Here is a 20,212-nt window from a genome sequence, read left to right on the forward strand (position 1 = left end):
CCTCGGGATAAAGAAGAAAAAGAAAAAAAGAGAGAGAGAGAAACTGAACAATGCAGCCTCATTATTACAGGACATACAAAACCAAATTGCTCAAGGCTCTTCCTTCTACACTCTTTTTTGCTAAAGGAGTTTGTCAGGACAACAGAGGGTTATTTGCACAAGTAGTGGACAAAGACCATAAAAATGGACAACCAAGATAAGAAACTTTAATGATATCGGACATTCACTGCAAACCTGAGTGTACAAGCCCAGAACAACAACAGCAAAGGTGCTGAGGCTGTTTAGCACCTTATGATTTTTTCTCTAAAGGAATACTTTGTTGAGTGTGCTGCCTGTGGGAGCTAACCACTCAGAACTGTAGTTTATTGTGCTTTCTTTAACTATCTTTTGATACAGGACAAGAACTCTACTTTCGCATCGTTATTGAAGAACATTGTGCTAAGGTATCCAGAATAAGATACGGGATCCTTTGTCTGTTGCAAAAATAAATAAATAAATAAATCATGAGAGTTCCTGTTTTTAACATTAAAATTAAAAAAAAAAAAATGAAGCTATATAGGGCCTGAAGAATCTGACTATGATGCAGAATTTTATTTTAATATCTGATTATCTTTTCTGATTATCTTTAATTCAGGTGAGGAGATAATACAATTTTCATGCATCTGTGTAAACATGGCTTGGTAAACAATTCAGATTATGGCTTTGGTTGCCATTTGTACCCTGTCTTTTTCATATCTCAACATCTCCAACCAACCTTCATCTCTCATGATGCACCAACATTGTACAATCTTGCCTCATTCTTGACAATTCATAACAACCAAATAATATTTCTCAGTGAGGAAACTGGGAACAGGAAGTGCAAAAATTACAAACATTAAAGCCTGCATAAGCGCTTACTTACTAAAAAAAAAAATCTAATTTCTGAGTAGTGGAGGAAAGAATTTTAATGAGTTATAATAGTGTCCAAATATGAATATTTGATAAAATGCAAAAATAAAATGTAAAATGGTGTAAAAAAGGCATTTCTTTCTCAAATGTGTTGGATAACAACTGTCAGCAGCTAATTAGCAGCCAGCTAAGCCCCACCATCTCATTAAGCTAGGTTACATCACTCAAAGTTTAGGGTCAAATGATAATGTAAAGTATCAAAGGTGATGAAGGGATGGACACAGATTAGAAGATACAAATGGTAGGATGTTAGGAACAAGAAATGGAAGGGGAAATTATAACACCAGACAAAGAGATCAGGTGAATGTTGAAAAGAGACACAAATAGTAGGGATATAAGAATACACCACTAGCCTGATACTCAGTCGTATGTTGGAGCCTTTGGCTTTTGGCTTTGAATGGAAATAAACAAACAGGAGGTTCCAAGAGTTTTTAAATGAAACACACAGTGATATTATAACCCCACTGGAGATACTGGCATGACCTCATCTACTTCAGTGCTGACAAGAATTTCAATCTCATAAAATTAAATTATTCAACAGTAGAGCTAGTTACATACAGAAAAATGAAGTATTCATATTCCAAAAACTATCCAGACTAATTAGGTCTCTAATCTCTGTATTTGTCTTTCACACTTATTCACCTGAACTCATCTTTTATTTGCATGAACTGAAAATGTCTCTAGGTCTCATACTTGGTGTGATCATCTTGGGATGTGCATCAACAACTCTTGTCTAGCAAAACCATTATCCTGTGTACCAGGCAACCAACCCCAAAGTACACAGTCAGGAACAAAGATACAGCAGGAAATAGACCAAAAGAAGCCATAAAATTAAAGGAAATGAAATGGCCATGAGTGATTTGGTGAATACTTATGAAAAGAAATATGTTCACAGAAATTGGAATCAATCTGCCAAATGATTTACAACAGGGAAAAAAATAAGATTTATTCCCATGGATAACGTTATTACTACCAATGTAGTCCACATTTTGTTGGGAAGGTTTAGTTAGTTTTTAGTTTGAGCTGCTTGAAACTGGGATGCTTCAAAATTGCACACAGACAAATATATTGGTTTTGTCATGGTCATAGGTGTGTTTCAGAGCTGTTTTCAAAAATTAAACTCAAGTTAATTAAAAATACTAGGTGTTAAACAAATGGTAGAAAAAGAACAGAAGGCCTTCCTTCTATGCTCACCTCTGGCAGTGGTAAATCTGAATACCAGACATGTTAACACACAAGTCAGTCAGTAGAAGCTTGCTACACTCACACTACCCTGACCAAACCTTTTATAAAGGAGGGAAAGCTGTTTTCATCCCTGCTTCCTCATATGAATCTCACTGTCAACTGAGCATCAGCTGCTAATGAAAGGTTCCATCAGACTGCCTTGTACTTTACTCCGTATCAAAGTATCATGACTGCTTTCACCTGCTCCTGCCAGGATAATCATCTGAAAGTTGATCAAACATATCTGAACCAGTACAAGAGCAATAACTGATGGAGACGGATGCTGTCAGCTAGGAAGAAGTCTTCACGCGCTATTTGTTCAGCACTTGTCACCTTTGGATCACAGTACTTCTGTGTGCACCTTTCTTTTTTATTATGACAACACTGCAGTCCAGTAGCTTTCATTCCTGAAAGCTTGATGAAAATACGTGATGATTTTTTGAAATATGAGAAGAAGCTTCTTATCTTTGGAAAGATATCTTCTTTGATGCTGGTGTAAAAATGCTTGGAATGCATCTAAACTCAATTAAGGAATATTTGTAGTATCACTTAACCTCTTACAAATGCTTCCTGGCCAATTGTAAAGAGAGACGACATTTTCTTTGAACAGAAGAAAAAAGAAGCAGGGAGACCATATTAATACATACTTCTTTTGATACATTGGTCAGGGAAATTTCTTCCCAGGAGAGAAAAGTTTTAGGGCTGCCAACAAAATATAGCATTGTATAATGCCACATCATTACTTAAGGGTTGGATATAGGATACCTTTACCCAAGCCAAATCCAATTGAAGGTGCTGGACAGGTTGCAAAGACATCAAAAAAATATTTCCATATTTTATTTAAGAATATTACTACCTCAAAAAAGTAAAAAAAATTCCCTAGCTTGCTTGTACTGTGAAGAATTAAAATGGGATTTAAATGTAAAAAAAAAAAAAAAAAAAAAAAAAAAAAAAAAAAAAAACAAAGCAGTTTCCCAGCTTGGAATCTTAGAGTTGGATACTCAAGAAATTTGCCATTTTTTTTTTTCAAAGGTGGCTTCCAAAGAATTTAATTTATTTAAGAGTCCGATTATGCCACATAAACAAGAACATAATGGCAAAGGCCTGAGAAAGAATAGACTGTGCAACAAGACATAACTCTGAGATCCCCAAATATGTGAAGAACATTGTCACTTCCAAGCTGGCCATTTCAATCTAAACTAAATCACAAGGTGCTCCAAGGTGGTGTTACCACCTACTACCATTTTACCTATCTAAAGTCATTAACAAAATACAGCCCAGACTCCACCCAAATCCCAACACACTTGCCACTTGTTGCCTTTAAGGCCTTCAAGGATTTTCAAACAACAAAAAGCACCGAGTGGAGGTTAGGCTGTGTGAATCATGGATCTCAATAGCCAGATCCATATCTTGTCTCTCCAGGGCTGCTGGTTTTAACTCACAGTCTTGGAGAAAGAGGGGAGAGACAGTACAGAGTCACAGATAGCATTTCCTTCCCCTCTCTGTGCCAGTGCTATTCATTCACTTGAGACTAAGCAACAGACTTCAGTCTCCACGGAAGCAGTTCTCAGAGTTTCTCCAAGCACTAAATAAAAAAGTAACAGAAGCTGTTTTCCTTTGCTTTTCTTTGTTTTGCAATGACGTACAGCATTTTGTAAATGCAGTACCACAGAGAAAAGTGAACATCAAAACACTACATGATTCTGAACTTCAAATCTCAGCTATGTTCTTTCACTTACATGGATGATAGAAATATGACATCAAGAGGCTCTTTAAAGAACGATAGTGGGCCATTACAGACAGAATAAATGAAATATAAGACAATTCTTTGACTGTTCTATAAATGCTTACAAGGAAGGGTGTGTATTTATTCAACCAGCACTAGGATAAGGTCAGAGGTGACAGATGAAGAATTAAGCAGCAACCTGATAACATCAGCATTACGAAATACTATTCACAATGACAAAATGTCAGCCATCCTTGATTAGCATTCAAGAATAGTAATGGAATTGCTTGTGTAATGTGGACAATTTTCTCCATCACATTTTTCCACATTAGAGAAATGTGGCCGGTAGTTAAATGAGTGGAGTTTATGCTGGCAAACATCTCCTTAAAGTTTACGTGCATTGGCACAATGTCTACTCCATTGTCATTGCCACACACAAGGCCCTGCAACAGCTACCTTCAATGAAGTTAGCTCAAATATTAATGCTAAATACTCAGGTATTTGCCCAGCTTCCTGGGAGGGATTTACAACCCATACTCCCATGACAATATTGTTAGTAGTGGCCATTATCTACTTTTTGTACAAAGAGTACAAGCTGTTGACCGAAGGCTATTGTATCATGAGATAAATGACTTCCTGGAATTCCTGGGATAAAGGGACTGGGAGATAATGTAATACATAATGACCTCAGGTGGCCTTTCAACAAAGTCTAAGCTTCCATAAGCAGGAGAAATTGGAATTTCCTATGCTGTTTAGAGAAAAGGGGGTATATTTTGGTAGTTTCCAGTCTACCTTTGGCATCAAGAAGAAGACAGATGGGACTTAGAATTTTAGATCCCAATTCCTTGTAAGGCTTTATTAGGAAATAAGGAAGAATCACAATAGCATGTCTAGCATACATATGCAAGTCTTCTTTTGTCTGGTTTCTCCTGATAGGAGCAGGCAAGACAATTAGTGAACTTACTTAATCATATGAAGAAAAACCTTAGATTTTTTTGTGTGTGTGTGATTTGTTTTACTGAATTTTATTCACAGTGTTTTATATTTATACATGCTGCCCTCACAACATCCAGGCCTTTTGATTTTGTTGTGTTGTCCAAATGACTCAGATTGGAAAGATCAGACCCCCTGAAGGTTTTGGATCATCGTGAACAAAATATTCTAGTTACTTTGGTGTTCAAGACAAAATCCAAATCAACACTATTGCACATGGATAGTTAATAAATACTTGACAGGTATAGTTAATATATTGTACAATGTCCAGACAAAATGATATTACATTGCATATATGATGTAATGAAAGAACAAACATATTCCTTCCACATGAAGCTGTGACTCTTAATTATAAACCATTTATGGGTGGGAAATCAACAACAAGGCTTCTTTCCTTTCTTTTCTGCTTTCTTTCTTCCAATTCCTTCACCCATTTAAGTTTTTCCTTCTGTAGCACCTCCTTTTCCCATTCTTCTTGACAAGAATGCTCAAATGCTTTCAACATGGGAGTTTATATAAAAATAATCAAAAAAAAGGGGGGGAGGGGAGTCTTATTTACTGGTAGGCTTAAAAAGAAACAAAATTAGTAGAATGGTATCAGAAATATTAATTGAGACATGCAAATGGGAAAACACTCATATGACTCTATGCAATGTGAATCTGATAAAGGTTGATATCAAACAGATTTAGATATAATTTGCCTGAGATTTAAGAATGCCTTTGATGACCTAATCTACAAGTTTAACATCCCCAGCACTGGAAAGGAGCTGTTTATTGGACAGAGAGGATATTAAAGAAAGAAGGCCCTTGTGAATAGAAAAGTGTAGGGCAAAGGGAAGTGATTAGCAGGCCTCCACAAGGACAACTTCTGCTCTCACTCAGTATAACAAAATACAAACGTACTGCATGGCAGAAGAGATTGACAACAATTAAAATAAAGAAAAGCAAGGATCAGCATTAAGTTTGGTGTCAATAATTTCACAAGTTACCTGAACAAACTAGGAATGCATGTGGAAAAATTGTTGTCTACCTTATTGCAGCCTGCAGAAGTGTAGGTTAAAGAGATTTTTTACAACAGTAAAAATGAATAAAATAAAAATTTTTGTGTGCTACAAAACCCTGCAAGAAAGCTCCTCCTGATGAGCAAGTATTTGTATCAGTTTAGTGTCTCCTGACTGCTTATGCTTCAGTGCTCCGAAACTCTTAAAGAGAATTACAATAGTAAAAACACTTGCATATCCTAATATTGACATGGAATGAAAAATCTCCATCATTACCTAACATTCTTGATGCATATGAGAAAAATGGTCTACAAAATGGTATACCGTATACAAAAGCAAATGACAAGATAACATTGCCTTCACCGGTACAGGGATCTTCACTTGGAAAATGCCTACAATTCTGGGGGCCTTAACAACGAAAAGATACTACATACCTGAAAATATATAAATATAGATAAATCCCCTCTAAGAATGAATTCAAAAGTTGTTGGAGAAGCTGAGCTTTGGTTTAGAGACTTTTAGAGACAGAAAAACATAGACAATATTTGAGTAAAATATATATATATATATATATATATATTGGGGGATGTCTACAAGCTTTGGTTGGGTCATCTCTAAAGACATAACACTGAATGAACCGTCACAGTCTACCGTTCAAAGCTCCAACACAGGGGGTCAACACTGGGCGTGGATCAAGCCCTAAGAAAAAAGTGTTTTAGAATAACTAAATCTGACCTCTCTCTCTTCCGCAGCTGAATTATAGATACAGACATGCTTTGAACAGCCTTGTTTTCAAGTTAAATACCAATGGGCTTGGTCATTGACTAGATGTTACTAGTCCCTTCAGTATAAATGTCCAGTTGGGGTAATAGATTTGCTAGGAAATTTTCTAGTACAGATCACCACTTAAAATCCCCAGTGAATATAAACAAATAACAAGCCAAACCTTTTCCTCTAGCATTAGGTTTAAAAAGAGTGTTATATCACTTTTACAAAATAATATCCTAAATACAGAATTACTGTATTTAAAAGCCATGACACAGTTATAATATCCTTAAAAATGACATTTCTATTTAGTAGCTGGAAAGGAAGACAGCCTTCTAGAGACCAGTAAGAAGAAATGACATTAACTCAACCTATGAGAAAATTTGGTTATTGGAAGGACTAAGAATATAACAGCGAAAATGAGCAATAGCAAAATTTCTAGTCATATACACTTGGAATTGGAGAACACTGATTAGTTACAGCCAGCATCAAACAAAAGATGAATAGTCTTCAATTTAGAAAGCCTTTTTTTTTTTTTTATTGTAAGCATTTTTGAGGAACTCATCAGCTTACACCCATTCTATCATCGGTCTCAGACAATATGGAAGTCACCTTTGCATTTCAAAGCCATAATAAAAGGGCTTTTGATTGTGCCAGAGAAAACCAAATTTGTGTGTGAAGTAGAACTAACAAGGACTGGAGTACATTAAAATATGTATTTCTGAGGGGGAGAGGAGGCACTACAAAAGTAACATACAAAGTGTTCTCACCAGCAGAAGCTTAGAGTTTACAATAGACAACACCCTAAGCACTGTGCTGAGGACAGTACTCTTAAACAAGGCCTGTCCCAGAGTTCCCATTAAAAGACGCTCTTTCCAGGAGTTCACAGCCTCCTCAATTTGTAAAGGTTCAGATTAAATTTTTGAAAATACCTCTGGCTAATGCTGAAGTTTTTGAGGAAGTTTGAGCTAAAACATTTCTGTTTTCTCAGTGATGAGAGGATGAATGCATTTCTTTCCCCCGTCCCCCCGATGATGTTGTGGGTTTTTTTTTTTGTTTTGTTTTGTTTTTAAGAAAAAACACCTTTTACAGCTGTTTGGTGGAGATGCTACAACTCACTCCATGACTCAGATCTGGATTTGGAAACATGGCATAGTAGTTGCTGTAGCGTCAATATGCTGTTATTCTTATGAAAATGTCCACATATTCAGCCAAGTTCTGAGCTTTTCTGAATCTGCCTACACATGCTGAGTGGAAATTTTAACTGTATAGCAGATAATAAGAGGCATGCTCCACCCACTTAAATTTGTTGGGCCAGCTGGACCATGCATGCCCCATCCTCCCCATATTGCAGGCCCATTCCCCGCAGAACTTTGCAAGACTTTCTGCCTGCTTGCATCCACCAGACCCACTGCCTAGGACTGAAAGCAGTAAATTTTCTTCCCTCTGTGCTTTTTATTGCATCCGTCTGTTACCCTTCCTCTCCTCGGTCGTGTTTAGAAAGGAATATTGCAAATTACACACAGTGGAATGAGGAACAGGCAGAAAAGTTTGGGGATGATTGGATAAAACAACTCAATTACAAAGCACGCAGCAGAAGCTGGGCCAAATAAAGAAGAAAAACAAATGGCAGCCGGCTGTGCAGTGCATCCAAGGATTTTGGCCCAAGGATCTCAGATGTGAGATAGGTATGTGGATAGGTATGCAGCTTCACAACAACTTTTCCAATTATTTGGAAGTTTTGTTTCCCTCTAAAGGGTGACTTTATAAATATTAAACCCAAACAGAAATACCAAGGCTCTGGAGTCCTTCCTGAACTCTACCCTAGCCGCTCGCTAGTTTTAACTATTGGATATTTGTCCGCATAAAACCATTTCATTCAGTGTAGCAAGTGGCCAATAGACTGGGAACTCACCACAGCTATGCACGAAATAAGACTGCTATATTTAAGATGCTCTCTCATTTACAGCAGAAGTCGAAAGGCAGGCAGAGCATAAGGAAAGGAAAAAACACGGTCTCAAGATTAAAAGATGTAATATCATCCTCAGGTTCTGGAGTCTGTTCAGTTTTGACCACAGCCTGTACACTGCTGACTAAACTGTCCTGAACTTTTCACTGCTGAATACTGATTGTATGGCCCTTATTTTCTGAAAATACAGATTTTCTGAGATTACAAAATCTGATTTATGAAAAGGCTGAGGATTCAGAACTGCATCAGGAATCATCTACAGATCTGCTTTGGCCACAAGAAGCAAGAAGCACAAAATATTCTGAAATGTATCACATTTAAGGCATCTTAAATTAAATTGACAAAATTAGTGATCACTTTTATCCTGCATTTCACCTTTTTTTTTTCTGTCCCTGTCTGTTAAATAGCAAAAATACTTTAAACTGTGATTAACCAAAGCATTAATAAACCACCCTCTTATGGCAGTGCTATAGAAAGGTACTTGAGGAAGTCGATAATCATGCATTCAATTCTGGATGGAACGGTGTGCAGCAAATAACTCAGTGTCATACACTGAGCAATTCAGATAAAAAGAAACATTTAATAAAGCTCCTATTCATTGGTGTCTATTGTATGTGTTAAAGGCACAGACCTCACAGAAAAAAGTAACTATGCAATCATGTAATTTAATATCCCTGTTGGGATGTGGATGAACAATCAGAAAAATTACCCGAATTAAGAATGCCTATGTATTTTCTGTTTTCTCTACACTTGACTTGACAACCTTTACACTCGTGTTACTTACCATGATATAGTGGCTTACCAAAAACCATTTTTCTACTTCTGAGTATTTTCATGTCAGGGATTTGTAAACACCTTTTTGTATTAAAGTCCTACTAAAATTCAGGAACTTAAAAAGTCAAGGAACACAAAAATATTAGTTCATTATGAGTTTCTAATAACTTGGAATACTGAACCTGCCTTTCAAAACTACATGAAAATTCTATCATTTATCACACAAGAGTATAAGACAATGTTCAGTGACCCATTTAGGAGGGTATGGGGGTAGAGGCCAGGAATCTGAAACTATCCACTTTAAAATGTCTCCCTTCTATAACTTGAATCAATTAAGGAAATGGTTTGCCATTAAATTATGGCTCTCCCACACACCATTTAAATACACACTTGACTCCCATTGAAATGGTCAGTTCTACTTAAATTAGATTGAACTGTGCATAAACAAAAGGCTACTGGAGAGCACAAAACTCCCATAGCACCCTCTACTGATAAAGAGGGAATGGGATTAACATTCATACAGAGCAATTCCACAGAGCAGGCAAAGTAAGAGAGAAGTGAAAATGGGTTTTCACTGCAGTTCAGAATTTAAGCTGGTGCTTTATAAAGGGACCCTTTCAAGACATTTACACTCAAAGGTCCAATCCTGTAGTCCTTACTCTGGCAAAATTCCAGCTGAAGTCAATGGGAATATTGCCTGTGTAAGGACTATTCAAAATTAGTCAAACTGTCTGAATATCATTCAATCAGCTCTAATCACTGCATTGAGAATAAAGGCCGTAATTTTGGCATTTTTTGTCACTTTAAATTCTTCAACAAATACTTGCATTATTCTCTGTAAATCATCTTGCCAAGCAGTATTTGTCAAATAATTGGACAATTTTTTTCCATCAACCGTTGAATAAATTATGAATAACGAGCACTGATTTAACCATGTGACTCCCATCAGTCAATTCTTAAGTTTCCTATGAAGAGCTTAACTGGGGGGTTTATTAGTGGCTTAAACATTGGAGAAAATCTCATCCAACAAGAACAGTTCAACTACCTTTCCACTAGTATTGACCATCGAAAAGCTAAACCTAAATTGCGATTTACTTTTTGAATCACATGCACTATATATGTTAGCATAACTATGACAGAATGTATGATTTTAAACTCATTCTTCCAAGACTGAAGTATAACCTTTAAAAAAAAAAATGCAAAACACTATTTAGGAGAGAGAATATATGTAAAGAGACTTAATAACTTTTATTAGATAAACAGATGTTCTTGGAATAAATGTTTATTTTCTCTGAGGCACATAAGCCTCAAAGTGGCACAATAGCTACAACACTAACAATATTAGCAACAGTGTTTATGTGTTTCCTATACAATAAATCTTTTATTGGTTCTTCTACCTTAATGAGATAAACTCTAATTATAAATATTAGATCATTAGGTAGTTCTAAATGGAGGATGAAGACATAGCCTTACTATCTTTTCACTATGTTTTAATAAGAAATGTTAGAAATGCTAGGGCACATGAGTGCACCAATAGCCCTGTGACTAGCTTCTAAAATATTAAACACAGAACCACAGAATGGTTTCGGTTGGAAGGTACCATAAAGCCCATCCAGTTCCAACCCCCTGCCATGCGCACGGACCCCTCCCACCAGCCCAGGCCGCCCCCAGCCCCATCCAGCCTGGCCTTGGGCACTGCCAGGGATGGGGCAGCCACAGCTCCTCTGGGCAGCCTGGGCCAGGGCTTCATCACCTGCTGAGTGAAAAAATTCTTCCCAATATCTAATCTAAATCTACCCTCTTTCAGTTTAAATCCATTATCCCTTGCCCTATCAATACATGCACTTACAAAGAGTCCCTCCCCACCTTTCCTGTAGGCCCTCTTTAGGTACTGGAAGGCCACTGTAACATCTCTCCAGAGCCTCCTCTTCTCCAGGCTGAACAACCCCAGCTTTCTGAGCTTCTCTTCATAGGAGAGGTGCTCCAGCCCTCTCATCATCCTCTTGGCCCTCCTCTGGACTCACTCCAACAGGTCCATGTCCCTCATGTGCTGGGGTCCCTAGAACTGAATGCAGCACTCCATGTGAGGTCTTAAGAAAGCAGAGTAGAGGGGGAGAATCACCTCCCTTGACCTGCTGGTTGTGACTTCTGTTTTAGAAGAAGAAACGATCCCTTTAAAATATCTATTATTATGCAATTCAGTGCTAAGAGAAAAATCTTGGTTTTATCTGAACTTGTATGGCTGCCATATGTACTGCTAATAGTACCTATTACTATTTTTTGAATACTAATTATCCAAACTGAAATTGTACTTCAGTAACTATCCCCAAAAATCAGCGTACACCCTATCAAGCTGAATATGCACACAAGCTGAGGACAGTTATTAACAATGTCCAGCAAGTGCACTGCCAGATTCTTAGCCACCCCCTCCTCTCCAAGATGAACACACTGACTTCTTGAATGACTTTCCACTCAAGCCATAAAAATAAAATAATATAAGGTTGAGAGGCAAGGGCAAATGAGAAGAAAGATTATAATAAGAGTTTATAAAATGATGAGGGATTAGTAAAACAAAAGGAAATTTTACAGGGAGAAATTGAATTACAGAAGGAATTACTACTCTGTGCAGCAGCTTGCCCTACAAAAGATTCTCTCTCTCTCCCCCACGTGGATATGTCTCTACGCACATTTTCTTCTATCTTACTAACTCTCATTAACTTTCTGTTTCCCTCTCATTAACTCATGTTTTATTTTGGGTAATATCAGGAAATGCAATTAGCTGCATCAAGCATGTCTTCACTATGCAAATTATTTATGTGGTAACTATTTTTATAATTAAGTAGTTTAACACCACTTTATTACATTTTTTTCAGTTGCTTATAACCTTGCCAAACTTCAGCTGTTTTCCGTGCCAGGTTCCTGTCTCAGGAAGAATATTTTCTGGAAAGTTTCTGCAAAAGTCTTCTGAACGTGGCAAAAAATGCTTTGTCTACATTCAAAATATTGTGCTTTTCACTGATACTATTGGTGTCACAATTGCAGAAGAAAGATAAAATTTGGGCATATCCTTCTACACATGCTTGAGGGATTCTTGTCAGTTGGCAGATTTGGAAGCCTCTGTCTACTGCTAACATGTTCCATCCTCCCAAAGCTCTGAAAATCAAATCCCATTGACCATATTTTAACACCAGAAGTTTACTGACTGCTCTCTACCCTCTTCCTGAAAGTCTACATAGGACTTTCTCTGCAGCCAGGGGATACCAGTGCCTGCCTTAAATTCAGTGGGGGCCGAACACCTAAGTGTTAACCTAGTTTTCCAGGAAGACTTTGCAGCCCGCACTAACCCTGTGTTTCAGAGACGTATTGGCAAGAGTTGAGTTCCTTTAAGTTCCCTACCTTAAAGCTAATGTGGGCATGACCAACAGGCACACCTGATGCCTGTAGAGGCATTCCTGCTGTCTCCTGTGCTTCAGCTGCTCCCCTTTTGACTCTGTGGCACCTAACCAGAACGGATAGGAAAATGTCATGCCAAAGGAGCACAGAACAAGAACTGGGAGAAGGCAGGAGGAAGGGCTAGACTGGAGCAAACTGGAACGCAAGAAGAGAAACCTATGCAAAAAAGAGGAAGAGACTTTGCATTAACTATAAAATTGATCTTAATCTACAAAACGATGACAGCTCTAAAGAAGAAATGTAGTATCAATTCTGGCACGTCTTAACCTTTGCATCCTTGCTTTTGTAATTAGGTTGCTCTCTTACTCTAGGTCTGTGCTATAATCACCCTGTTTTTCTCATATTAAAAAGGCATTGGGGTAGATTCTCTGCTGGTGTAAATTGGCACAGTGCCATTAATTCTAGTGGAACCATGCCAATTTTCATCAGCTGCAAATCTGGACCATTCTTGTTAATTTACTTGTAAAGAAGCTCCCCACATGCCTCTAATCACTTCTATTTTCCCTCTTGACCTTTCCTGTGTTTGCCATTGTCGGTTTTTTTTTCTTTTTTATCTTCGAAATGTAGTGATAAAATACTTTATTTTGTTTCATCAGCAAATTGGGATGTCATTAGTCACAACTTCTAGCCTCTCCTTCAAACATAATTCACAACAGAGTGCCACAGATAAAGCTCAGTGCCACTGCTGACCATGGCCGCTATATCTCCGTGGTTTGGCATGATGCAGGAAGGAAACACATAGAGCACTACATCTCAGGTATTAAGACTTGCTTACTAGTGCTGTTTTGCAAACGCTGCTGTACTGCTTCAGAACGAGAGGTGGCATATGATTTGACTCATTGGCAGTTTAAAAGCACCCACAAAAATCCTGTGATGCTCCACTGACTGGTTTATTTTCCTGATGAAATATTTTTCTTTCCATCTCTAATCTAGTTTCTACCCTGTGTTTGCTTTTTTTCAACCTAGCTATCAAATTCTTTTTATATGATTCTACTTTAAAAGGTACTTGCTGGAGCAGCAAGATACACTGTTGCAACAGTCACATCAGCTTCTTCTTAGAATTACATTCCATAAAGGCTCTTTACAATTGTTTGCTTGTTTGGTTTTGTGGATTTTTGAATCTTTCATGATTTTAGCAATTAAGTTTCCTGACACTGAAGTAAGGTTCACCATTCTAATTTCTGGAATCATTCTCAGAACCATTTCACCCAAACTGTTTTGCCTGAAGCTGACTAACTTCAGTTTTGCTCTATCAGATTACATTTTCCTGATTAATCACCTACGTTTAATAAGAATTCAGTTAGCAGTTCTTTAGCTCCTTCAGATTCCTTGGATGGAAGCCACATGTTCTGACTTTACCTGTCATTAATTCCTTAGGTTGGTGCAAACCCCATATATACATCACTACTTTTGGCAGCCTTTGCTGTTTGTAAATAGCAGCACTAGGGTTGGTAGTTTCTTTTCAATCTGCTCTGAAGTTCTCAGCAACCAAAATACTTTGTTCCTGCTTAAGTTCTTTGTCCTTTCAGTTTGTTCCCTTTGTATGAGGAATCACCATGGCACATTTCCTGTCATACTTTCAGCACATTATCACTGTATCTCTAGGCATTCTTCAGATTCCCTGTAATTTATTTGAGATGAATTACCTTTATATTAGAAGGATGTGCCTTTGAAATAATAATAAAAACCTATTGTTTGGAATACATATCAAAACTTGCATTCCGAGATTTAGATTATTACAAAGTTTATGTTTCTACGTTGCTTGGTTTATACTGTGTTGTGTGTCACATTTTGACATGACATGGAATGATGCTATTCACCTCTACCTACTCACATTTTCCTTAAATTCCCACTGGAGAAAAAAAAAGTCTTTGCTTTGTGCTCTTTAGTGTCATGCTCACTCTGATCAAGGTATTATTTAACCCAGATATTCTTATAGTCTTATCCACTCTTCACTTTTCTTGCCTGAGAAAAACTATGGGATTTATAGAACCAGTCACCCACTTCCAAATCCCAATCTGTCTTTCCTACAAAGTATACAGATGAGTTACTGTACCTCATTTGATTGTTTTCATGAGCACCATATTTCACAAGTGATAAGTTACTTCAGTATTTTCTTGATGCCAGATATTAAGCCTTATCCAGAGTTTCCTTTAAGCTCTTTACATCATTCTACTAAGTATTTGCAAATTTTACTACTTTATTGAAATGTTCCTCTTTAAAAAGTGTTTCTTCACTCTGCTGCAGCAGCAGCAGCTTACTATATCTCCTATTTCTGGTTATATTTTGCAATGATGAGAGGTCTCTACAGCAGTTAAGGAATAGGACATTTTCATCTAAAAATATTAAAAGAAGAAAATTTTGGGAAAATAGTAATGAAGAAAGTTTTGTGCTGCCTACACTTCTGTTCTAAGATGTTTGCACCAGGAAACATATATACTAAGCAAAAATAAGAAACATTTTTCTTTTGTATAAGGTGTTGTATAAGGTGTTGATGAAACTAAGAGTACTATAGAGTTTAGGTATCTTAATTGCTAAAAGAAGATGAATGTACAGGGAAGAAAATAAGACATGAAAATATTTTAGGCCTACGCAAATGTTTTAAGAGTGGTTTGACAAGCCCAATCTATTCAGATTAGCAACAAAAACTGAGGGATGACTTGCTGACAGTGTTAATGTATCTTTTCAAGAAGAAAATACCAGTAAATAAAAAGCCCTTCAGCCTAGCTGAGAAAGACATAAAAAGAGCAAATGACTACAAGCTGATGCCAGACAAATTCAAATGAGATATAATAAAGAATAACAGTCACAATGATTAACCACTTGAACAAACAACACCCTCCTTAAGTTATGAAACTTTTAGCTGAAGACTGACTGGCTTTCTGAAAAATATGCTTTAATGAAACAAATGTGTTAAGTTCTAAACTTTACTAGCTGTATAAAATTCTTTGCATAGTCTTAAAAGGTCAGACTAGATGATCAAACTGAACTTCAGACCTGAAAGTTTTAAGATGTGATATGACATAACTTTCAGAATGAAACAGAACAACCATTCAGAACTATTGCATGTTTTTATGATTGTCTTTTTTCCATTCCCTCTTAAAATAATTTTGTGAAACGGTTTTCTAGCCCTCTGTCTTACTACACCCAATGTTAACTTCTCTAAAGACAGAAGAGGTAAAAGGCAGGTGAAAGTTACATTAAAGAAAAAAAAAATCAGGGAAGAAAAACACTGCTTCAAATAGCATTTAACATAGAGAGAGAGAGAGAGAGAGAGAGAGAGAGAGGGAGAAAGAGACACAAACACCAGTGCTGGAAGTATTAAAAGCACACTGAAAACCTCTGTGATGACAGTTTGAAGACAGCAGCTTTTATGTGCTACTGAGCCCACATCTACAATGTCTTTTAAATGCAACTGTTTACCTAGAAAATATAAGCAAGGGCCAGAATCTCATCTAGAAGAGGCACCTTTTGATTGCAGACACTGAACTGAATCCTTAACTAATAAATTGTTCCACACCTTTGTCTGAAACAAGAAAAGCAAAGGTCTGCATTTTCTCACAAGAATGCACAAGCCCCCTCAAAAGCATATGGTTTTCTACATCTAAGTCTCAGTATTTGTTGACTTAAAGAGTTTGTAGGAATGACAATGCACATCACTGGTTTGTTACTTCTGTCATCTGTGCTACTGAGTGTACCTTGACTCAGATCAAAGTTGAAAGCTTCTAAAAAGATACACAAACCACAATGTGACAAATAGCATGCTTTGTTTGACACAGCAAACAAGAAATTACTTTCATCAACCCAGGAAAAGAATCCTGTGTTTTCAGTGCTAATTCTGAAGACTGCAGTGATGGAACCAGAGCTTTACTTCATCCTCAAGGAATGAGAACCTCTTAAAAGACAAACAGAGAGGAAGAAACAATATCAGTGCATTAAATGCAGGCAATTGTATGAATTTGAGATTTGTACCATAGTACACGCTTGTAGAAAATTCAGCCTTTACTTAATTAAATCGATTTCCCACAAAATTGAAAATGTTTACACTAAGCAAATATTCATCTGCTAACTGTAAATTACAGATTAGAATATACACAGCACTTTACAGATACATCCAAAACTAAACATGCATCTACAGTATTACCCATTAGTGTTACTCATTCCAGTAGCATACACAGTTAATAAAGACAAGCATAAGAAAAACTGCAAACAAGGTGTTTTGATTTTGTTCATTTTTACAATAATATGACCTAAGTCATTCTCAATGTATTCTTATAATATATTTGAGATATTTATTTCTACAAATACAAGGCACTACAGTTCTATAAATCCTCACTAATATGTGTATTATTGGGGTGCAAAAAAATTTCACTCTGACCCTCATTCAATAAAAATCAAAGGTCATGCATGAAACCGCATTTGCCTTGGAATCTAAATTTTTTCCAAAAGTTCACATACACAAATTTCCCCTTAAATTAAGCTTTTCTTCCCCAAGAAGGAAACAATATTTACTTAATATTTACTCACAGAAATAATATTTACTTACGGATTCGGAATTCGACTATAAACTAATGACAGCCTTTTCATTGACTTGAAAGGGTTCTAAATGGGTACTAATAACATCTCTACTACCCTTAAAAACTAAAAGTACGCAGCTTGCATTTTGAGTTGAAAGCACATGCATGAAAGTTAGCAGAAACTCACAGAAAAGGTAAAAAGTAAACCAATAGTACAACAAAGAAAAATGTATAATGTATGTTTGTGTACACAGATATACAAACACATATATATTAAATGTATATATTTCTATATGTGAACAAACAGTAAATGAGGTAAAAGAATTTCAAACTTCTGAGAAAATAGAGCAGCTGCTGTATTTTTATAATTGTCTGAGTCAGTTCTCTTAAAAAAAATAAACTGGGCAACTACAAAGCTCTGCGACATTGTGTTCCTTGCTGAGTCAAAGGCATGGCTCACATGTGCAGATTTGCCAAAACCTGCCTTCTTCAGCCAGCAGAAGTATTTCAAACTGGAATTCCTCCTTAACACATTCAGCCTCAGCTCTCATCATTTATGACAGCAGCGCACTTGATTTTTTGAAGAATTATTGGCTTGTACACTTTCAAGCAGCATAACTGTCCTTATTGCCAATGAAAAAAAAAAAATCTTTATCGTTACACACACAATGGTCATTCCCCATCCTATTTAGTGTCCACACTCTGGAGCTTTATTTGGAGACAATAAGACAGCCTAACATCACTCTAACAATACTATGTAACAGCCCTTCCAGGGATAAGCTTACAAAAGGTTTAGCTGGGTACAGCACTCTCCATTCTTGCTGTTTACAACACAGGCTTTATTTGACATGTCAATATGTATTTTATAACATATTTTTTTTAAACTGCCATTGATCAATGCCAATATTGATAAATTTCAAATAACCTCCACAAAAGTACTGCATACTTCTCAAATATGTATATATTTTTAAACATGACGAAGTGTCAAAACACGTTGCAGACAGTATCATGACATAAAGACAAGCTTTCTGTGAAGCTCATGACCATCACTATACTAGAAAGTTTACTTCAAACCTTTGCATTAGCTGTGTCTGTATGAAATTTATTCAACCAACACATCTTAAGAGCTCTTCCCAAAAAATTACTCTCATCCCATTGATGGTAGCAGACCACCTGCCTCTGCTAATTAGCAGTACCCAGCTCAGTTGCAGCTCTACAAGAAGAAAATGGATTGGCTCTTCTACTAGCCCATTTTGTACTACAAGACCAGAAACTATTGAATCTGTACCTTCCTCCTTCACAACAGCTTTAAAATTTACAACACTGTATGGTATCTCAGACGAATGCTGCTAACCTGTGGCTAAAATTCTCATTTTTTCATAAATCTTCCTAAAAAATAAAAATTAAAAAAAATGTAAAACACACCCATTATAGATGGATCTGTGATTTCAGCACTATTTAATGTACAATTATATTTTAAAATTATACACATAGATAAAAACAGGTATTATTAGTCACTTATTAGTCACTTTTAAAATAGGCAGCGTGTTCATTATGTTAATGTCCCTCGGGTGTTTAAAGCAACCTTTTGCATTTTAAGTGGAGGGTCTTGGTAAAAGGTGGCACTTAATAAGAAATGGCAATTATTGAGGCATGTTACTCTCCAGAAGACTGCAGTATGAATTTCATTTTCTTCCTGGCTATGTATCAGATGGGGCTAATGCAAATAGTTCAGTTTAGAAAAAGTAGTAAGTACAGTAACAGGGAAAACCGAAATAAGAGATGATGCTAACCTTCTCTAAGTTTTAGTTAAGGCCCAGCACTTTTGGATTAAAGGCTTATTTTAATGAAAAGCCTTAATTAAGCATACATGTGCATAGGATCACCTTAATGAGGTATGACAGAAATGGAAAACAAGGCAACTTTTTTTTTTTTTTAAAAAAAAAAAAAAGCAGCTTATTAGCAACTTTAAGAAACTCAGTCAAAGATTCCTGAAGCAAAAAAAAAAATGCAATACTGAAAAGATACAAGAATGCTGGATCAAGTTCAAGGATCATAAACAGTGAAACCAAAATATGTATATGACAGAGGCTTTTTCAGTATGTTTGTATTAAAATTGATACATAGTAATGATTTTTCTATAAATCAATGCAATTATTTTTGCAGATATTACAGCATTTACAATTTCACCTAAATTTTAGACAGCACAAATACACGTTTTCTACTTCATTTGATAAGTACAATTTTTTACTAATCAATCTTTAGAAGTATATATTGTAAAATCTCCCTTTATGGTACTACTGAGTCAGGTTTGGTGTCAGGCTAACTTGTGAGTTCACTTTAAAAACTGTTATTTTATCTTTTTGTCCTTAGAAGCAATCAGTGATTTAACGTCATTATAAAGATAGCCACTTCAGTTGTTTTTTACATCTTCTCATACAGTACACAGAGGTATTCTCATTTGCAGATTTGAATTTAAAGTAATTACTTATAATTACAGAGAAGAAATGCATCCAGTGGATTAATCACTCCATTTACATGCTGCTCGAAGGATTACTCTCAGGACAGCCTCACTGCTTGGAAAATGTCACTTCCACAAGAAAATAAATTTCTCAAGTCAGTAGCAGTTGAAAAAGGACTTTGAAAACTATTTAAACCTAAAAGATTAATGAAACAGCACACCTGGACTTAAGGCAGCATCTGTACCTGTCCTCCACTTCGGAGATAAAGAGCCTCCAACCAGGAAAACAGCCAGAGGAAGCCCATACTCCTACTACTGGCTAAAAGTGCCTTTGCACGGCCCTGGATCTGAAAGAAACACACCAGGCGTTATTACAAATGA

At 36.5% G+C, this 20,212-nt stretch overlaps 1 long non-coding RNA gene across 7 annotated transcripts in view; it reads right to left on the reverse strand.

Moving 5' to 3' along the window:
* LOC106038926 (uncharacterized) overlaps positions 1-20,212 on the reverse strand; it is a 52,213-nt gene that overhangs the window by 31,273 nt on the left and 728 nt on the right. For all 7 annotated transcript variants that reach the window (XR_010829059.1, XR_007162736.2, XR_007162734.2 and 4 more), the window contains one exon: positions 20,053-20,178. This is a non-coding gene — a long non-coding RNA (uncharacterized lncRNA). The remainder of the gene's footprint in view (positions 1-20,052; positions 20,179-20,212) is intronic.

The sequence above is a fragment of the Anser cygnoides genome, chromosome 2 (assembly GCF_040182565.1).
Source record: "Anser cygnoides isolate HZ-2024a breed goose chromosome 2, Taihu_goose_T2T_genome, whole genome shotgun sequence".
In the NCBI taxonomy this organism is placed as follows: domain Eukaryota; kingdom Metazoa; phylum Chordata; class Aves; order Anseriformes; family Anatidae; genus Anser; species Anser cygnoides.